Raw genomic sequence first — 15,756 nt, 5'->3', positions numbered from 1 at the left:
TATTTCAATAAATGTCAGTTGAATAGATAGATAGATAGATAAAATCAGGTGGAGAATACCTAGAATGTTCTTCTGAGATATCATGCCCTTTTATATATCATGGAGAAAGTGGTCTAAATTCTAGACCATTCTAACTATATATTCTATACTATAGTAACTGGATATAAACTATGTCTGTGTTAGAAGAATATAAGGCACAGAAAATGTTTTAAGATGAGAGAATTTTAAATGAGGCCATGATGAGGGGGTGATGTTGCCTGATACTTACACCTTAGATTGTGGAGGTGGATTGAAATTGACAGGTCAGCATAAGAGGATGTGTGCACCTCAGGCCATACCTAGAGGTACCACAGCATTTCATAACACCCTTCCAGGCATTATCTTTTGTACAAGGAGCGTCAGAACAACATATGGAAAGATTAGATTGTTGCTTAGAGTGCTGTTTGCCAAAATGGTGTCTAAATTTGGTTTGACTGTCACTTTGTTGGTTTACCTCAACAGATTGTGTAAGTATATGCAGGACACATATAGGGCCTCTCCTCATCTGTAAAAGAAAAAAGAAACTGTGATGAGATTTTTTACTGCCTCTGTATTTCTACAAGGAATTTAATCAAATATATCCATAGTCTCCTTAATTATGCTCTTCTGTTAGCTCATTTCTCTCCTTTAAACCATGGCTTAAAAGTACTATAAAGCACTACGCAAGTAAATTTAAGGTGTAATTATACCTAAAGCTGGCTGTTAGACCAGCTCCAACCTGGTTTCTGTAATACTTTGGTATATATGATATATGACATATATATGGAATATATATATATATATTTGGAATATTTCTATATATATACATATTTGGAAAATATATATTCAGAATATATATACATTTAGAATATATGTGTATATTTGGAATGTATATATTTGAAATAAATTGGAAGCAAGAAATTACACAATAGGGAAAGATGTTTCAACTTATGTTTGTCTATTTTAATAGAATCTTATTACAGTCCTACATAGGATTAACAAAATGTTTTTGTACATTTATACATTTTAAAAAAAATCACCAGAGGTGTTCAAACATAGGCTTACTTGAAATGTGGTATGGAAATTCTAAAGTGTGGATGATCAACAGATGTAGATATCTTTAAATCGTTCATTTATTCATTTTTTAATTTCTAAGAACTATTTATTGAGTGCCTACTGCATATGCCAAAGTTGTTGGCACTGGTGATATAGTAGTAAACAGAACAGACGTTCTTTCTCTCATGGTGTGGACAAGATAGAAGTAAATTAGTGAAAATAAAATTAGTAAAAGAAATAAAAAATAAATTAGTAAAATATGGAGTATATTAAACAAACTGTGTATTGCAAAAGATAATAACTAAATCAGTAAAGGAGATCCCTAACAATATCTTGCAATCCCAAGTCTCTGATTCTTTAATTTTGGATATATAAGTATTTATCTACACAAATCAGTTGTTTTTAGAACTTTTTGCACACTGTACATCTTGTTTATTCACACATTACCATTCAAGAAGCACTGATCAAACTTTCACCACCGCTAACAGGAATAATGCTCTACTTTCCATGAGGTCAGTTAGTATATAGATTGTTTATTAAAATGCAAGTAAATATTATCAGTAATTAATGAATGCCAGGAAGCATTATAAACTTTCATAACAATTCTATGGCATTTTGACACTATAAAAAATAAAATTTAATGTATGAAAATAGTAATCCCTATTGGTCATCATACCATAGAACAAAAAACACTAGACACAAAAGAGTAAAAAAATTTTTTTTAGAAAATAAAAAATTAAACTAACTTGGTGGGGACTTCCCTGGCGATCCAGTGGTTAAGACTCCACCCTTCCACTCCAGGGGACATGCATTCGATCCCTGATAGGGGAATTAAAATCCCGCATGCGGCACGGCAGGCAGAAAACAAAAAAACAGAAAAAAACTTACTTGGTAGTATGAGTTAACTTTGTAAAGGAAAAAGGGGAAAAAATAGTAGAATTATAGAATCAGCCAAATATTAAGTTCAACTTAAAACTCACCTTCCTTTTTCTTTATAACCTTTATTTTCCTTGGATAGGGAAAGTAACAGAATTGGAGAATTTAAAGTTTGAGAGCAGCTTAACAATCCTTTTTTATGAAAGAATTGTACTTATTACAAGATTTTCTTTCATCAGTCTCCTTAATTCTGGTAATTCAGCTCACTGAATATATAGCATAGAAGTTATGAATGATATAAATATTCTTTTATGTTATTTATTTTTCATTGTTCATAAAGAATATTATTTCATGCATGTATAATATGGCAGAATGGATTTTTCCTCTCCACCATCCCAATGTTACACTTCTGAGTCTGAGGAAATAGAACAGCATTTTTAAAAAACTTTTAATTTTGGACTAATTCTAGATTTCAGAATAGTTGCGAAGATAGTACAGAATGTGTCTGTATGCCCTTCATCCAGCTTCCCCTTATGTTTACATCTTACATAAGCATAGTACAATGATCAAAACTAAGAAATTCACGTTGGTATAATGCTCCTAACTAAACTACAGACTTTATTCAGATTTCGCTAGTTGCTTCACTAGTGTTCATTTTCTGTTCCAGGATCTAATGCAAGGTCACACGTTGCATTTAATTGTCCTTTCTTGGCCTCCTCTAATCTGTGAGAGTTCCTCAGGCTCTCCCTACCTTTCATGATCTAGATTCTTTAGAGGAATATGGGTCTGGTATTTTACAGACAGCCCCTCATTTTGTATTCATCTGATATTTTCTTATGATTAGACTGGAGGTCCCAGGTATTTGGAAAGGATACCGCAGAGGTGAAGTGCTCTTCTGCTTGCATCACGCTGGGGGGACCTGATAGCGCTGTGTCTTGCTACTGGTGATGTTAACCTGATCATTTGGTTAAGGTGGTGTCTGCCAGGTTTATCCTCTGTAGTGCTGCTACTTTTTGTTTTCCATGCTTGAACGGAGTCTTTTTACTGTGAGTCAATATTTAGACAAAGATACTTGTCTAGCCCCAGCATATTAGCAAGGGGTATCTTTGTGTTGAAAAAGTATGACAGAGTCTCAGACCCTCCATCTGAAGGCAACAGGCAGCGAATGTCTGGGGTGCCCTGCCCTGATCCCCTTTACTGCCCAGTGCTCCCCAATACCCACTTGTTGTGAGTATTGGCTGCCAGCACCCAGAGCTGACCCTTCTCCCGATAACTGCTCTCAGCAGTGACTTTCTGACATGAGGGGGCAAGCGGCCAGCCTCCCAGCCTCAGGGAGGACCCTCTGTGGAGCAATTGGTGCTCCAGAGCTTTCTCTGTGGGGTCCGACTAAGCTAGTCTCCATGTAAGACCACGTTCTTGCTTAGCTTAATTCCCTGCCCTCCCCTGCTTCCCTCACCCACCCCACCCCCAGGAGAATAAACATTTTGAAAACATTCCCATTTCAGACCTGACTTCTAAAGAATCTGACCTAAGGTAATACATCACTTTGGGTTTTTTTTCTCTTTATAGTCCCTCCCCACCTCCACATGCAGGTTCCAAGACCCTTCCTTCCCCCATCCCCCTCCCCGTCCAACAACAGAATCTAAAAGCAGAAAATGACTGTCCACTCACAGAGATCAGACACAAGAAGGGACAAGTAGGGGCCAGTGAGGGAGTTAAAAAGACAGAGGGCTCTGATGGGCCTGAGAAAGAAGATTCAGAGGGGGATGCCCCCTGCCATCTGTATCTTGTGCTCTCATGGATGAAAACCTTAAATCTTGGGTGGAACTTGGAGACCAAGTATTCATTCCCCAAACCCCATTATCTGATAAAAGTCAATACTGGCTGGATTGCGTTCCTTGAACTTGAGGTAAAAGATTGATAAAAACACATTCTCTGGGCTTCTGTATATAAGACTTACTAGCTGACAGAACTTTTGGTGGTGAAATTCTGAAGGCTGCAACTATGTAAGGAAGAGGCTGAGGATAAACTAGTAAAATAGATTAACTAGAAACAACCTAACAGTAAGAATAAATCCAGAAGACAGTAACATCACCAAACCAGAATAGTTTCCAAAAGAAGAGAATGAACAGTAGTGTCAAATACGAACTCATTTTGAGTTTGCTCAGTGAAAGCAAGTTTGATGAGTAGTTACAAAGTGGGTTCTACAAATGAAGGATATTTGTTCATGAAATTAAGTAATGAGCTGGTGATATGTAGCTAGTTTGAGGAATAGGCAGGATTAGATTTTCTTTTTAGAAGAGGGAAGGTTTGACCAGGGGCAAAGGGCAGTTGCCAAGGGAAGGGTAAAACTAGCTATGAGTAAAGAAAAATCAAACATATACACAGGAAAGCATGATGTTTAAAGTCTGGCTTCTCTTGACAACTTTCTTGGAGGGAAGAACCTACAATAATTTGAGCTAGTTTTCGTTGTATTCTGATAACATGTCTAGAGCGAGTATTATTGTCATGCATGATGCTAGGGTGCCACCCTGTGGTCATTATAAGTATAGCTTCTATAATATCATACATCGTTATGTTTATAGATTTCAATTGCAACAATTTTCATGGCTCTTTTATTTTAGTTTTTTCTTAGCATGGCTTCCTATCTTAAGTTTCTTTTTGAGTAATACATAACATTAAAAGAAAATATAAGGCCAAACGAACAATTCCGCACACAAAAATTTATAAAAATCAAAAAGTGGGTTACCACACTTAAATACACAATTTTAGAATTTCGTTGAAAACCTTATAATGATATCTGAGGTTAACTTGTAAAGTAGGTTAACTTGGAAATTATGTTACATTGTTTCTTTGTTAAAAAAATGATACAATTTTTTAGAATAATGGAACTCATAAGGTTAGAGAGAGGTTCAAATAATATATTACAATAGTTATTTTCAATCTTATTTCAAGCACTACTTTTTTCATATTCATCCTGATATCACACATACTATAATAACTGCAAACCTAGCTGTGGAAGAGTCATCCAATCAAGTATACTCCATTGTTGTTCATTTCATCTAGCTCTTTTTATTTGATTCCCAACAACTTACTAATTGTCTTTGTACTCCAGGTCCATGGGAATGTGCATCACTTGTTTGTATCACATAGTCTAGCAGTAAAATGTTGAATTTAGTACATATTTATTTACTACCTTCCTAAGGGTATGCAAGCCTTACTCTCCCATGAAGATTGTTCCTTGAGGACAATAAACCATATCACATATTTCTTTTTTATCCCCTATATAGACACACCTTTAATTTAAAGTTAATAGGTTGAAGAAGGCTGTATTTCTAAAATTATATTTAAAAAAACTATTCGATCAAATTAATTATTTAAGATTGGAAAAATTGGTTTTTATTGGCCAAAGTGACAAGTAAATCAACAAGAAATTGTCTTTGATTGATTGATTCAGTCAACTATTGGAAATACTACTCAAAATAAACCAAATCTCTCCCTAAAATTTCAATATCATATAACAGAAGTAGTAGGGCATGCCTCTGGGGAAGGAATAAGAGAAACTTAAGAAATGTTCATCTGTATTCGTTCTTAATCTGTACTAATGATTAGAATAATTGACATTCTAACTAATTAATGGAAGGATCAATAGACTTAAAGAACAAACATGAAATGCAATCATTACTTAAAAAAATTATCTGCTGAGTAAATTGTTCCTGGTGAGTTGCTCTTTTGGAATTGGGGTTGAAATATTAATCTAATCATAAGATCTTAGATGTCAAACATGATACTCTGATTAGATGAACCCCGTGATGGTCTTGGGAGGAAGAGAGTATATTCTGAATGTGGAGATTATTTGAATAATTGTGATCAGGGAGAGGAATACCGTATATTATTCTCCTCTCTGTACCTAAGCCCTTTGCTCTCTGTTTGCTCTAAAGAAAAGGAAAGCAAAAAAAAAAAAAAAAAATGACTGAGAATAGACAGTCTTTTTTTTTTTTTTAAGGTAAATGGAACCCACTATGCATTTATTTTGAACACTCGGCTCTCAGAACCCAGTAAGATTATTGTGTAAAATGGTTGCACAACTATTCATTCAGGTCCGTTCATTCAACAGACATTGTCGAGTGCCTCGCACGTGGCAGGCCCGATCTAGTACTGGGAAGGAACAAACAAACAGCAGAAGAAAACACAGCACAGACCTTGGCCCTGGGGGAGTGTGCATTTTAGTGACATTTGTTTTGAGCACACCATGAGCCTTCAAGTTTTGGAGGAGATGTCAGCCACTTTTAAATGCTAGGAACATGAAGCTGACAAGGAACATTGGGGGTTCAGTTTTAAACAGGGAGGTCAGGAAGGCCTCAGAGAAGGACAGTGGAACAGAGATCAAATTTTAGGGGAGGCCTAACTTTTCCCCTGCCCTCTTAGGGTCTCCAGCTGGGCTTGAGAATTAAATCGATCTAAGGCAGATTAACAGGAGAAACCCACACAGATTGTTCCATGGACATGGGCGCCCCCAAGGAAACAAAGACCCAGTGAAGGGGCCAGGTCTGGGTGTTTAGAGGATAGTCTTAATGCTCACATGTCTGCTCATCAAAACCTTATCACACTTGTCATCATATCGGACTTACCACTCTGGGTCTTTGCTGGGCTTTTTTCAGAGGCAGCAGGGTAGCTAAAGGAAGAAGGAAAGCATCTTTAAATCAGTTATTCTTCCCTTTCTTCTAGAGAAATTTGGGATTTCTCACTTGCGTAGTTTACAAAGAACAATAAAAGCTATGCTGCTACACAAGAAGGACCTCCAGTCTTTTCTCTTGTGAGGTTGCCTGAACCAGAATATTTCTTCCATGATTTATCACTGATCTCATTGTGTCCTATGTTATTAAAGTTGTCACACGATAGTACAGCTTATGCTGTCTTCCGCAACTGTTATGAGAATGACAAACAGAAGAAGGAATGATTAAGAAAGCACAAATGTAATTGCTTGATGACACAGGAACTACTTGGGAGAGGGTTTAGAAAGAACCTTCTGATTTGTTGGCAGAACCAGAGGAATTGCTAGGTAGTGCCAGGGGAAAGTCTACAAAGAAGAGACCCACTTTAATATATGATACCTGCTTTAGGGTTGATTTAGTTCACAGAAAATTGACAAGAAGTGAAGATAAAATTTACAACATCAGATTCCCTTAGCAGAAATACTGCAAGTGAGGAGCTAGAAGCTGTGGGAAGGATTTGGAGAGTGATTTGGTGGGAATGGCACTTGCCGCTACAACTTGGAAGGGAATTTAAGACAAACTGGCCTCAGTGGAGGGGAATCAGGGAGTTAAGAAAGAGTTGGCTTTCTTGTACAAACATGAAAGGTCAAGTCAAATGATTTCCGGGAACTCAGGACTTGACTCTTCCTTTTATTATCTCTTTGACCTTGAACATGAAAACTGAAACAGCTGAACTAAATGTTCTCTAAAGCCATGCTTGTCTTCATGCAGGGAGTCCGAACAGAGTTTTAAGGATAGAAACTGCTATTTTATCAATTCTCTGAAAAATTACCAAAAGAAAGGCCATTTTATAGGCAGTAGGAAAATGCCTGCTTGAAAGAGTACACCTAAAAACGAAAACTTTCCGTTGGTTCTAAGCAATAAACTATAGAAGTTAAGTGTTTGTGTCCTGAAGTCAGATGTGGTTTCAAAATCTGTCTTTATCACTTATTGGTTGTGTAATTTGGGCAAACTAATTAACCTCTCTAAGCCTCTTTATCTATAAAAGAGAAATAGTAGTAACTAATGTAACATTTTGTGGGAACTAAGTAAAATTACAAATATAAAATGCTTATCCTGCCGGGATTTCCGTGATGGCACAGTGGTTGGGAATCCACCTGACAATGCAGGGGACACGGGTTCGAACCCTGGTCCAGGAAGATCCCACATGCCACGGAGCAACTAAGCCCGTGCGCCACAACTACTGAGCCTGCGCTCTAGAGCCCGCGAGCCACAACTACTGGGCCCACGTGCCACAACTACGGAAGCCCGTGTGCCAAAAGCCCGTGCTCCGCAACAAGAGAAGCCACAACAATGAGAAGCCCGCGCACCGCACTGAAGAGTAGCCCCTGCTCACCGCAACTAGCCTGCGCACAGCAACGAAGACCCAAGCAGCCAAAAATAAATAAATAAAATAAATAAATTTATTAAAAAAAAAAAACTTTGCTCTGTCTTTCATTTAAAAATGTTGTCTCCATCACAGGCCTTACGGAATTTGTGGGTACACAGAAATAATCCGTGGACTATTACCTATTTCTGGACACTGAATTGAGTCCAGCAAAGTGTCTCAAAACACGAGAAGGCTGAGATGAAGGCAAAGAGTAATCATCCTTGTACTTTTGCTGTCGTGGATCAATTATGCTAGATGGTCTCTTTCTCAATGATGTGTGATGCCTCCTCATTATGAAAGTTTTCCAACTCAGGATTTAGAAAGGGTTCCTCATTCAGATTTCCTGAATGGTTGTTGAGATTGGCAGGAAAGATAGATATGTCAGGAAAGAATAAAGTACAAGAGTCAATAACACCAGGTGGAACAGAAAGACAGCCACTAACAGCCACTCTAGGCAGTCTGATATTCCTAGTTGAGAGAGGAATGTTCTAAAGAGCATAATATCTGTCAGCCTTCACTTAGTTGATGATCTGCGTTAGGCTTCTGTCCCTGCATACATGAGGTAGCTATCCAAGTTCATCTTGTATTTTCATCACTTTGTGCTTAGACCACACAGAGCTTCTGTGAGTTTCTTCAGAGCTAACCATCATATTCCTCCAACAAGCAAATAGAAAATAAAGGGACTATGGTGGAGGGGGAAGATTGGGAGTTGGGATTAGCAGATACAAACTATTATATATAGGATGGATAAACAACAAGGTCTTACTGTATAGCACAGGGAACTATATTCAATATCCTGTGATAAACCATAATGGAAAAGAATATGAAAAAGAATATATATATGTATAACTGAATCACTTTGCTGTGCAGCAGAAATTAACACAACATTGTAAATCAACTACACTTCAATAACATTTTTTAAAAAAGAAAGTAAAGGGACTGTGATTATTTTTGCTGATTGACAAAATTTGTTGCTTAAAGGGGTTAGAATTTTAAGAGCAAATGCAATTCTTTTACTGAGGCCAATACCCATTTAAATTAGATATGTATGTCTTCCCAGTTTTGTTGCTGTTGTTTCAACAACTTCTTAATCTAAAAGTCTCAAGTCTTATTTCTAGGGAGTTATAGTTCCTCTTTGAATGAAGACACTTAGCATCAAAGATATAAAGGAACAATGCAATAGCTTCTTGTGGTCTGTTCCCTTGCCTTAAAATCATTATACTCCTTCATGCTGACTCAGATATATTTATTCTTATTTATGACATACAAACACATAGATTCTTCACCCTTTTGTATTCTAGAATGAACAACCTTCATTATGGCACAATTGTCAGATTCTTTTATTTATCATTAATTCTTCATGATGCCGCTATGACATTTCATTTTAAAAATTATGTGCAGTGTTCCTATGTTACATTTTGAGTAGAACTTTGCTTACTTTGATAGCAGAGGGATCTTGTCTCAGCTTTATTTGGTTTTGTTTCTTGTTATTTTTCACTGAGAGAGCCGAATCAGCTTATCTGACATAGTAGCAGTGACCATTTACATATGTTGAGAAAGAGGGAGAGCCTGGTGTTGGAGTGAAGTCCTGGCTATTTAACAGAATGATTCAAAAATGAAGGCCAGCAAAGAAATTTAAAAGACTTTTATTTGGAACACCTTGTCTCTAAGAATCAGGTTTGTTCAAACTTTAAAAAGTAAGAAATGAGAAGAAGGAGGCAGTCTTGCTCTGACGGAGATAATGCTGTGAGTTCACCAAATGTCTTCTAGTGCTTGTCCTCCCTTGGAACAAGGAAAACTACTTCCCAGTCCCCCAAGTAGTTGGCTGGAGCCATGTGACCAATCCTGGGCAATGAATATGAGAACAAGTGACATGTGTCATTTCTGGTTTGAGGCAGCGAAAAGCCTTTTATGAGTCTCCAGGCAGATGTGCAGGCCTCAGGGTCAGTTGGTGGGACCATAAGACCAAAGCAGCCAGGATCACTGAGCAGCTGCATGCAGAGCAGAGAAGCTTTCAGACCCACAATGGGCTTTATGTGAGGAGGGAAAAAACAAACCAAAAAAAAAAGAAGAAGAAAACCTATTCTCTTAAGATTTGAGGCTTGCTGCAGAATAAACCCAAGAAAACTTACTTGCAAGAAAAATTCGAGAACTTAGAAGCAAGTTGAAACAGATATACAACAGAAAGGAGCTTTATACCTGTACCTATGGCTTTTAAAGGCTGGGCTAAAAAGGAGAGAGAGAGACTCAAGACTGACTTAACGGAGAATGAAAAGCAAGAGCCTACATAACAAAGGGGAATCATTTTCCCAGTAGTAGCTGGTTTCAGAAATTATTCAAAGTATGACAGGAAATCATAAAGCCAGCAATTGACACCAAAAGTATTAACCAAGAAACAAAAAATAAAGATATTTGCAACACAAGTCTTTGATAAGGGCTTGTATCCAGAAGTTAGAAAAAACTCCTGCAAATCAATACAAAAAAATGAGAAAACCCATACAATAATAGGTAGAATTTGAACAGACTCTGTATGAAATAGTAAATGGCCAAAAACATAAGAAAGGATGCTCAACTTCATTAGTCATCATGGAAATGCAATGGAAACTATTACGTTAGAGAAAAAATAGAAGCACATGTGAAAAAAAAAAAAAAAGAAACACTAGACACCTGTCAACTGAAAAAAGGGCACAACCTAAAAGCTGAGAATTATGTTTTACTTGGCGGACAAAATCAAGGACTTAAGCCTGGGACACAGCATCTCAGATAGCTCTGAGAGGTAAGGGAGAAGCCAGGATACATAGGAGTTTTTGCAACAAAGACCAGGTAGTCAGAACATCGAAAGTTTACTGTTAATTAAAGAAAGTCAGATATCTCAAGGAATTTAGTGCTTTTTTATATATGGGAAGATACAGAAGTCTGGACTCACTGAAATCGTTCCTTTGATATGGATCTCAGTTATCTGGGGCCAGTATGTGATGCTTTCTCATCCTGAGTCTCCTCAGGGTGCGCTGTTGGGGGAGGGCGCCACAGTTGACTGCTAGGTGGCGGGCATCCTGTTTCTATCCTGAGTTCCCTCAGAGCTCACAGTCAGGGCAGCTGTAACGTGATGGCTTGATGGCTGCAACACCCTTTGTTTACTGACATGGCAGGCAACATGTTTTTCATTGAGACACCTAGTCCACTTCTTCAGGATAGGATTTGGAATAGAGAGATATTTTTGCTGCTCTTGAAATAGTGCAGTTTACTTATGGCCTGAAAAATTCAGAAGCTGAAAAAAAAGGATGCTTGTGGAAAAGAGCAAGTTGATGAAAAGGGGTACACTGTTCCTTACCAGGACCTAAGGGCAGTTGCTCCCAAAACATCAAGAGCCCAACTCAAGAACAAGTTAACTGAAATGTTCTTTATCTCAATCTGGGAAGTAGATTTGTATGTACATACATACAAATATACATACAATTATATTTATATGTAAAATTTCATTAAGCTGTAGAATTAAGATCTGTGCACTATACAGTATGTATAGTTAGGCTCGAAAAAAAGCCTTAATTTGTTAAAAGCATAAGGTAAGAGTAATTCTCCAGGTGAAATGATCTTGGGAGCAAGAAAGAAACCTCCTCTAGGAGACAAGATTCATAGGCATCAAGAATGTCACTACAGGAGGTCACAGTGACAGACTTTAATGTAAGGATAAAAGGTCTGAGGCTCCTGCTGGGGATGAAAACATACATCTTCCAGAGCAGAAGACTGGAGTGAAGGTCAAGGTGTCTAGAATTGCCTATTACAAATAATGGTACCCTGCTTAAAAAGTATTGTAGAAGAAAGACTCCATTTATTTGTGATGCTAGGAACATGGGGTTCAAAAAAAGAAAAGGAAATTTAGAGGTTTCTCATCAACTAATGGGAAGAATTCCTTAAGTAAACTTTAGACAGTGTTTATAACACTTCAGACAGAGAGTTTCACGTTCCACCCTCTGACAGAGAATATATACATAAGGCATACAATCACTATTAACTTCTTAAAGGAGATATTTCTTCTAGTTGAGTTTTTAGCTCACAATTTGTGGACTATAGACATCTGGTAGAAGTTCACTGATAGTCTAAGTTGAAAACAATAATTTTCTCCTTGTTTTTGTTTTTCTTTTTCCATTTCCCTACCTCGGTGGCTTGCAATAGTAATGCAGGCACATTGCTTTTGCTCTTTAAATGTTATTGCTCCGGGCAAATTTTCTAAACTTATGTATAGAGATATTTTTGTAATATTCTTTTATATGCAATTATCCTTTTCATTCTTTGGAAAATGGGACATATAAGACACTGTGGGTGGAAAGCAAGGGGATATTTTTTCAACTTTGGAGAGTCAAGGACCTATAATTACTCAAGTGAAAAATGGCTTAAGCTCTGTTACAGCTAAAGGCAAATAGAATCTAACGAGGTATCTGAATGGCTTAAGGTGAACAGAAGATGAAATTGGAGAGCAGAGTATTTTGGAATTTAGTTTTTTTAGGATTTTAATTTGTAAAGGATAGGAATATTTCTTTGAAAAATTAATAATAGGAGGCAATTCCTTTGGTGGTGTTTTTCATTGTAACTTTTGGGTTCATTTTGTAACTATAGGACAGTGGATTTGCAATGGGGGACTTATGGGGAGAGAGGCATCTTTACCCTTCTCCATACACTTTTGACCTCCTTCCCATGTTTCCAGTCCTTTTCCCCATCCTTTCTCCTTTCTTCCCACCTTCCTTTCTGCTTCCTCTCAGGAGAGGAGAATTTGCTAATCTGCTTGTTCAGAACCAAGGATATGAGGCTATTAACTGTGCTCTATTTTAGGGCAGGTTTGCTGTGTCAGAATCCAGGAGAGGACGCTCTTGTCCATCCGCCTCCTGGAGTAAACCCTAGCCGGGCTCGCTCTCTTGAGGCAGCTGACTGCCCCTTCTCTCCCCACCATTTGGCTAGGACACTAAGTCACTTGGTTAAGTCAGCAAGTAGGTAAGGGTCCCCTCTGTGCTCAGCCTTCTTGAGAGAGAAACAGAGAGTCAGAGGCCCCACTTCTGTACTTCCAATCCAGTTTATACCAAATAGTGCTACATAACCCTGTGCCTACCCAGATAATTTCAAATATTACAATGAAAGCTTTCCATCCATTTAACTTACTGAAATATTGTGTATACATTGGTCATCACTTATACTAAGTTTGGTTAAGCTGAAAAGAGTTGACGTGTGTAAGCAAACCTGAGGAAATAATACACAACGGATTCAAAGGATTTTTCAGATAGAAAGAAAGAGAAAAAGAAATGCACAGGGACTTCCCTGGTAGTAGTTAAGAATCCGCCTGCCAATGCAGGGGACATGGGTTCGAGCCCTGGGCCGGGAAGATCCCACATGCCACGGTGCGCAAGCCACAACTACTGAGCCTGTGTGTCACAACTACTGAAGCCCGTGCGCTTAGAGCCCGTGCTCCATAACAAGAGAAGCCACTGCAATGAGAAGCCCGCCCACTGCAATGAAGAGTAGCCCCTGCTCGCTGCAACTAGAGAAAGCCTGTGCACAGCAATGAAGACCCAATGCAGTCAAAAATAAATAAATAAATAAATAAATAAATAAATAAATAAATAAATAAATAAATAAGAAATGCACAGTTCATGTGGCCAGACACGTGACTAGTGATGGATGTGTCAACATTTTTGAAGGAGAGATGGAAGAATTAACTAAGGGCATAAAAAAGCATAGACTAACAAAGGGTTATAGGACCTGATATCTAGTTGTAAAAACAAAAACAGGTGCCAAGCACTTTAACTTTGGCTGATTAGGGGATTTCCATGGGTAATTCTGGCAATACATGATTTTTCACCTTGTGTTCCAACTTTGGTTCTTAACTTGGTATCAGATGCCGCTCCACTGCAGTGTGTTTTTCTTTTTTCCACTGTTCCTTTCATGTAAACTCCTTAGTCAGGAACCCTGAGGCAAAAATCTGAGTGGCAGGATCCAGGATAACTGTTGAAGGACATCCAAAGCCACCAAATCTCACTCTGCCTTCTAAGAAGACTTCCTTTTTGTTCTGTTTTTTTTTAATTAATTTTTATTGGAGTATAGTTGATTTACAATGTTGTGTTAGTTTCTACTGCACAGCAAAATGAATCAGTTATACATATACATATATCCACTCTTCTTTACATTCTTTTCCTATATAGATCATTACAGAGTATTGAGTAGAGTTCCTTGTGCTGTACACTAGGTTCTTATCAGTTATCTATTTTATATATAATAGAGTGTATATGTCAATCCCAATCTTCCAATTTATCTTCCCCCTTTCCCCCTTGGTAACCATGTTTGTTTTCTACATCTGACTCTATTTCTGTTTTGTAAATAAGTTCATTTGTACCTTTTTTTAGATTCCACATATAAACAATATCATATGATATTTGTCTTTCTTGGTCTGACTTACTTCACTCAGTATGACAGTCTCTAGGTCCATCCATGTTGCTGCAAATAGCATTATTTAAGAAGACTTCCTTAACAATCTTTCCCTTTTCAATCTATTGTACTGGCTTCGACTCCCATTACTCTACAACATTACTCTGGATCCATCCTCTGTGCATGCCATGAATATTCCGCCTGGAAATAAAGATGACCTGTGATGCTTGGGATGGATACTGACTGCCTGAACAAAACACCTAGCTGCAAATGAGCCCACAGCTGTAGTTGCTTGTGAGGGGTAAACTGTGAAGATACCTGGGGTCATCAAACATCATGAAGACAAGCAAGAGGAGCATCTCAGCTGTCTCTTTCCTTGACTGGAACTCAGTTAGTTTTAGTTTGCCCTCAGTTCTATTGTCAGAAGAAGGGTCCTGTCCTCCTTGTCTCCTCCCACAAAGACAGGGTAGGTGGATACTTTCTATTGAATTATTTAAAGGACCCCAAGGTCAGAGATCTCTACCTGTTTTGCTCACTAATATGCCCCAAATACCTAGAAATGTTCCTGGGACACAGTGAGCAGTCGGTATGTATCTGATAGTTTTATCTAATGTTAATCATTAGAACTTGAAGGCTATTTCTTACTGGTTCGACTGGGAATAAAACATAGATTAACGGCAAAAGTAATGAAAGAATTTTTTTATTCAGTGATCTCTGATCAGTACAGAGGCAGTTTTTACTTTGGATTATTTATTTTGTCTTAGTTTGTTCAGGCTGCTCTAACAAAAAATCACAGACTGGGTAACTTACAGGCAACAGAAATTTGTTTTTCACAGTTCCGGAGGGTGGTGCCAGCATGGTTGGGCGAAGGCCCTCTTCCAGATTGCAGACTGCCAGTATCTCACTGTGTGCTCACAGGATGGAAGGGTCGAGGGATCTCTGATGGGTCTCTTTTATAACATTAATCCCATTCCTGAAGGCTCTACCCTCATGGCCCAAGCACCTCCCAAAGGCTCCACCTCCTAATACCATCCTCTTTGGGGTTAGAATTTTAACATATGAAATTTGGGGAGACACAAACATTCAGACCGTAGCAATTTCCTAACGTACTACTTACAATTCAATGAACCCATTGATGCTTTTTTTTTCTGTTTTAGCCACCTCCCCGGAGAACCTTGTAACAACAGAAGATCTGTCCTTCTCTTCATAATAGAGTACATGTCTCCAAAGAACTGAATTATTCTGCCTGTC

General features: G+C 38.0%; 1 protein-coding gene across 6 annotated transcripts in view; it reads right to left on the bottom strand.

Moving 5' to 3' along the window:
• The window catches only part of LOC132372997 (otolin-1-like), a 71,654-nt gene that overhangs the window by 23,922 nt on the left and 31,976 nt on the right, over positions 1-15,756 (bottom strand). The window contains exons 1-3 of one of the 6 annotated variants that reach the window (XM_059935303.1): positions 6,582-6,663; positions 1,821-1,893; positions 494-544 (exon numbers count right to left, since the gene is read on the bottom strand). The exons of 2 other annotated variants lie outside the window; for them this stretch is intronic. The gene's annotated coding sequence lies outside the window, so the exon portion shown is untranslated. Of the gene's footprint in view, positions 1-493; positions 545-1,820; positions 1,894-6,581; positions 6,664-15,756 lie in introns of those variants that run through there. 3 more of the 6 variants (XM_059935304.1, XM_059935307.1, XM_059935305.1) reach the window with 3 other exon arrangements.

This window comes from Balaenoptera ricei, chromosome 10 (assembly GCF_028023285.1).
Source record: "Balaenoptera ricei isolate mBalRic1 chromosome 10, mBalRic1.hap2, whole genome shotgun sequence".
NCBI lineage: Eukaryota > Metazoa > Chordata > Mammalia > Artiodactyla > Balaenopteridae > Balaenoptera > Balaenoptera ricei.
This window is presented reverse-complemented; position numbering and strand designations above follow the sequence as displayed.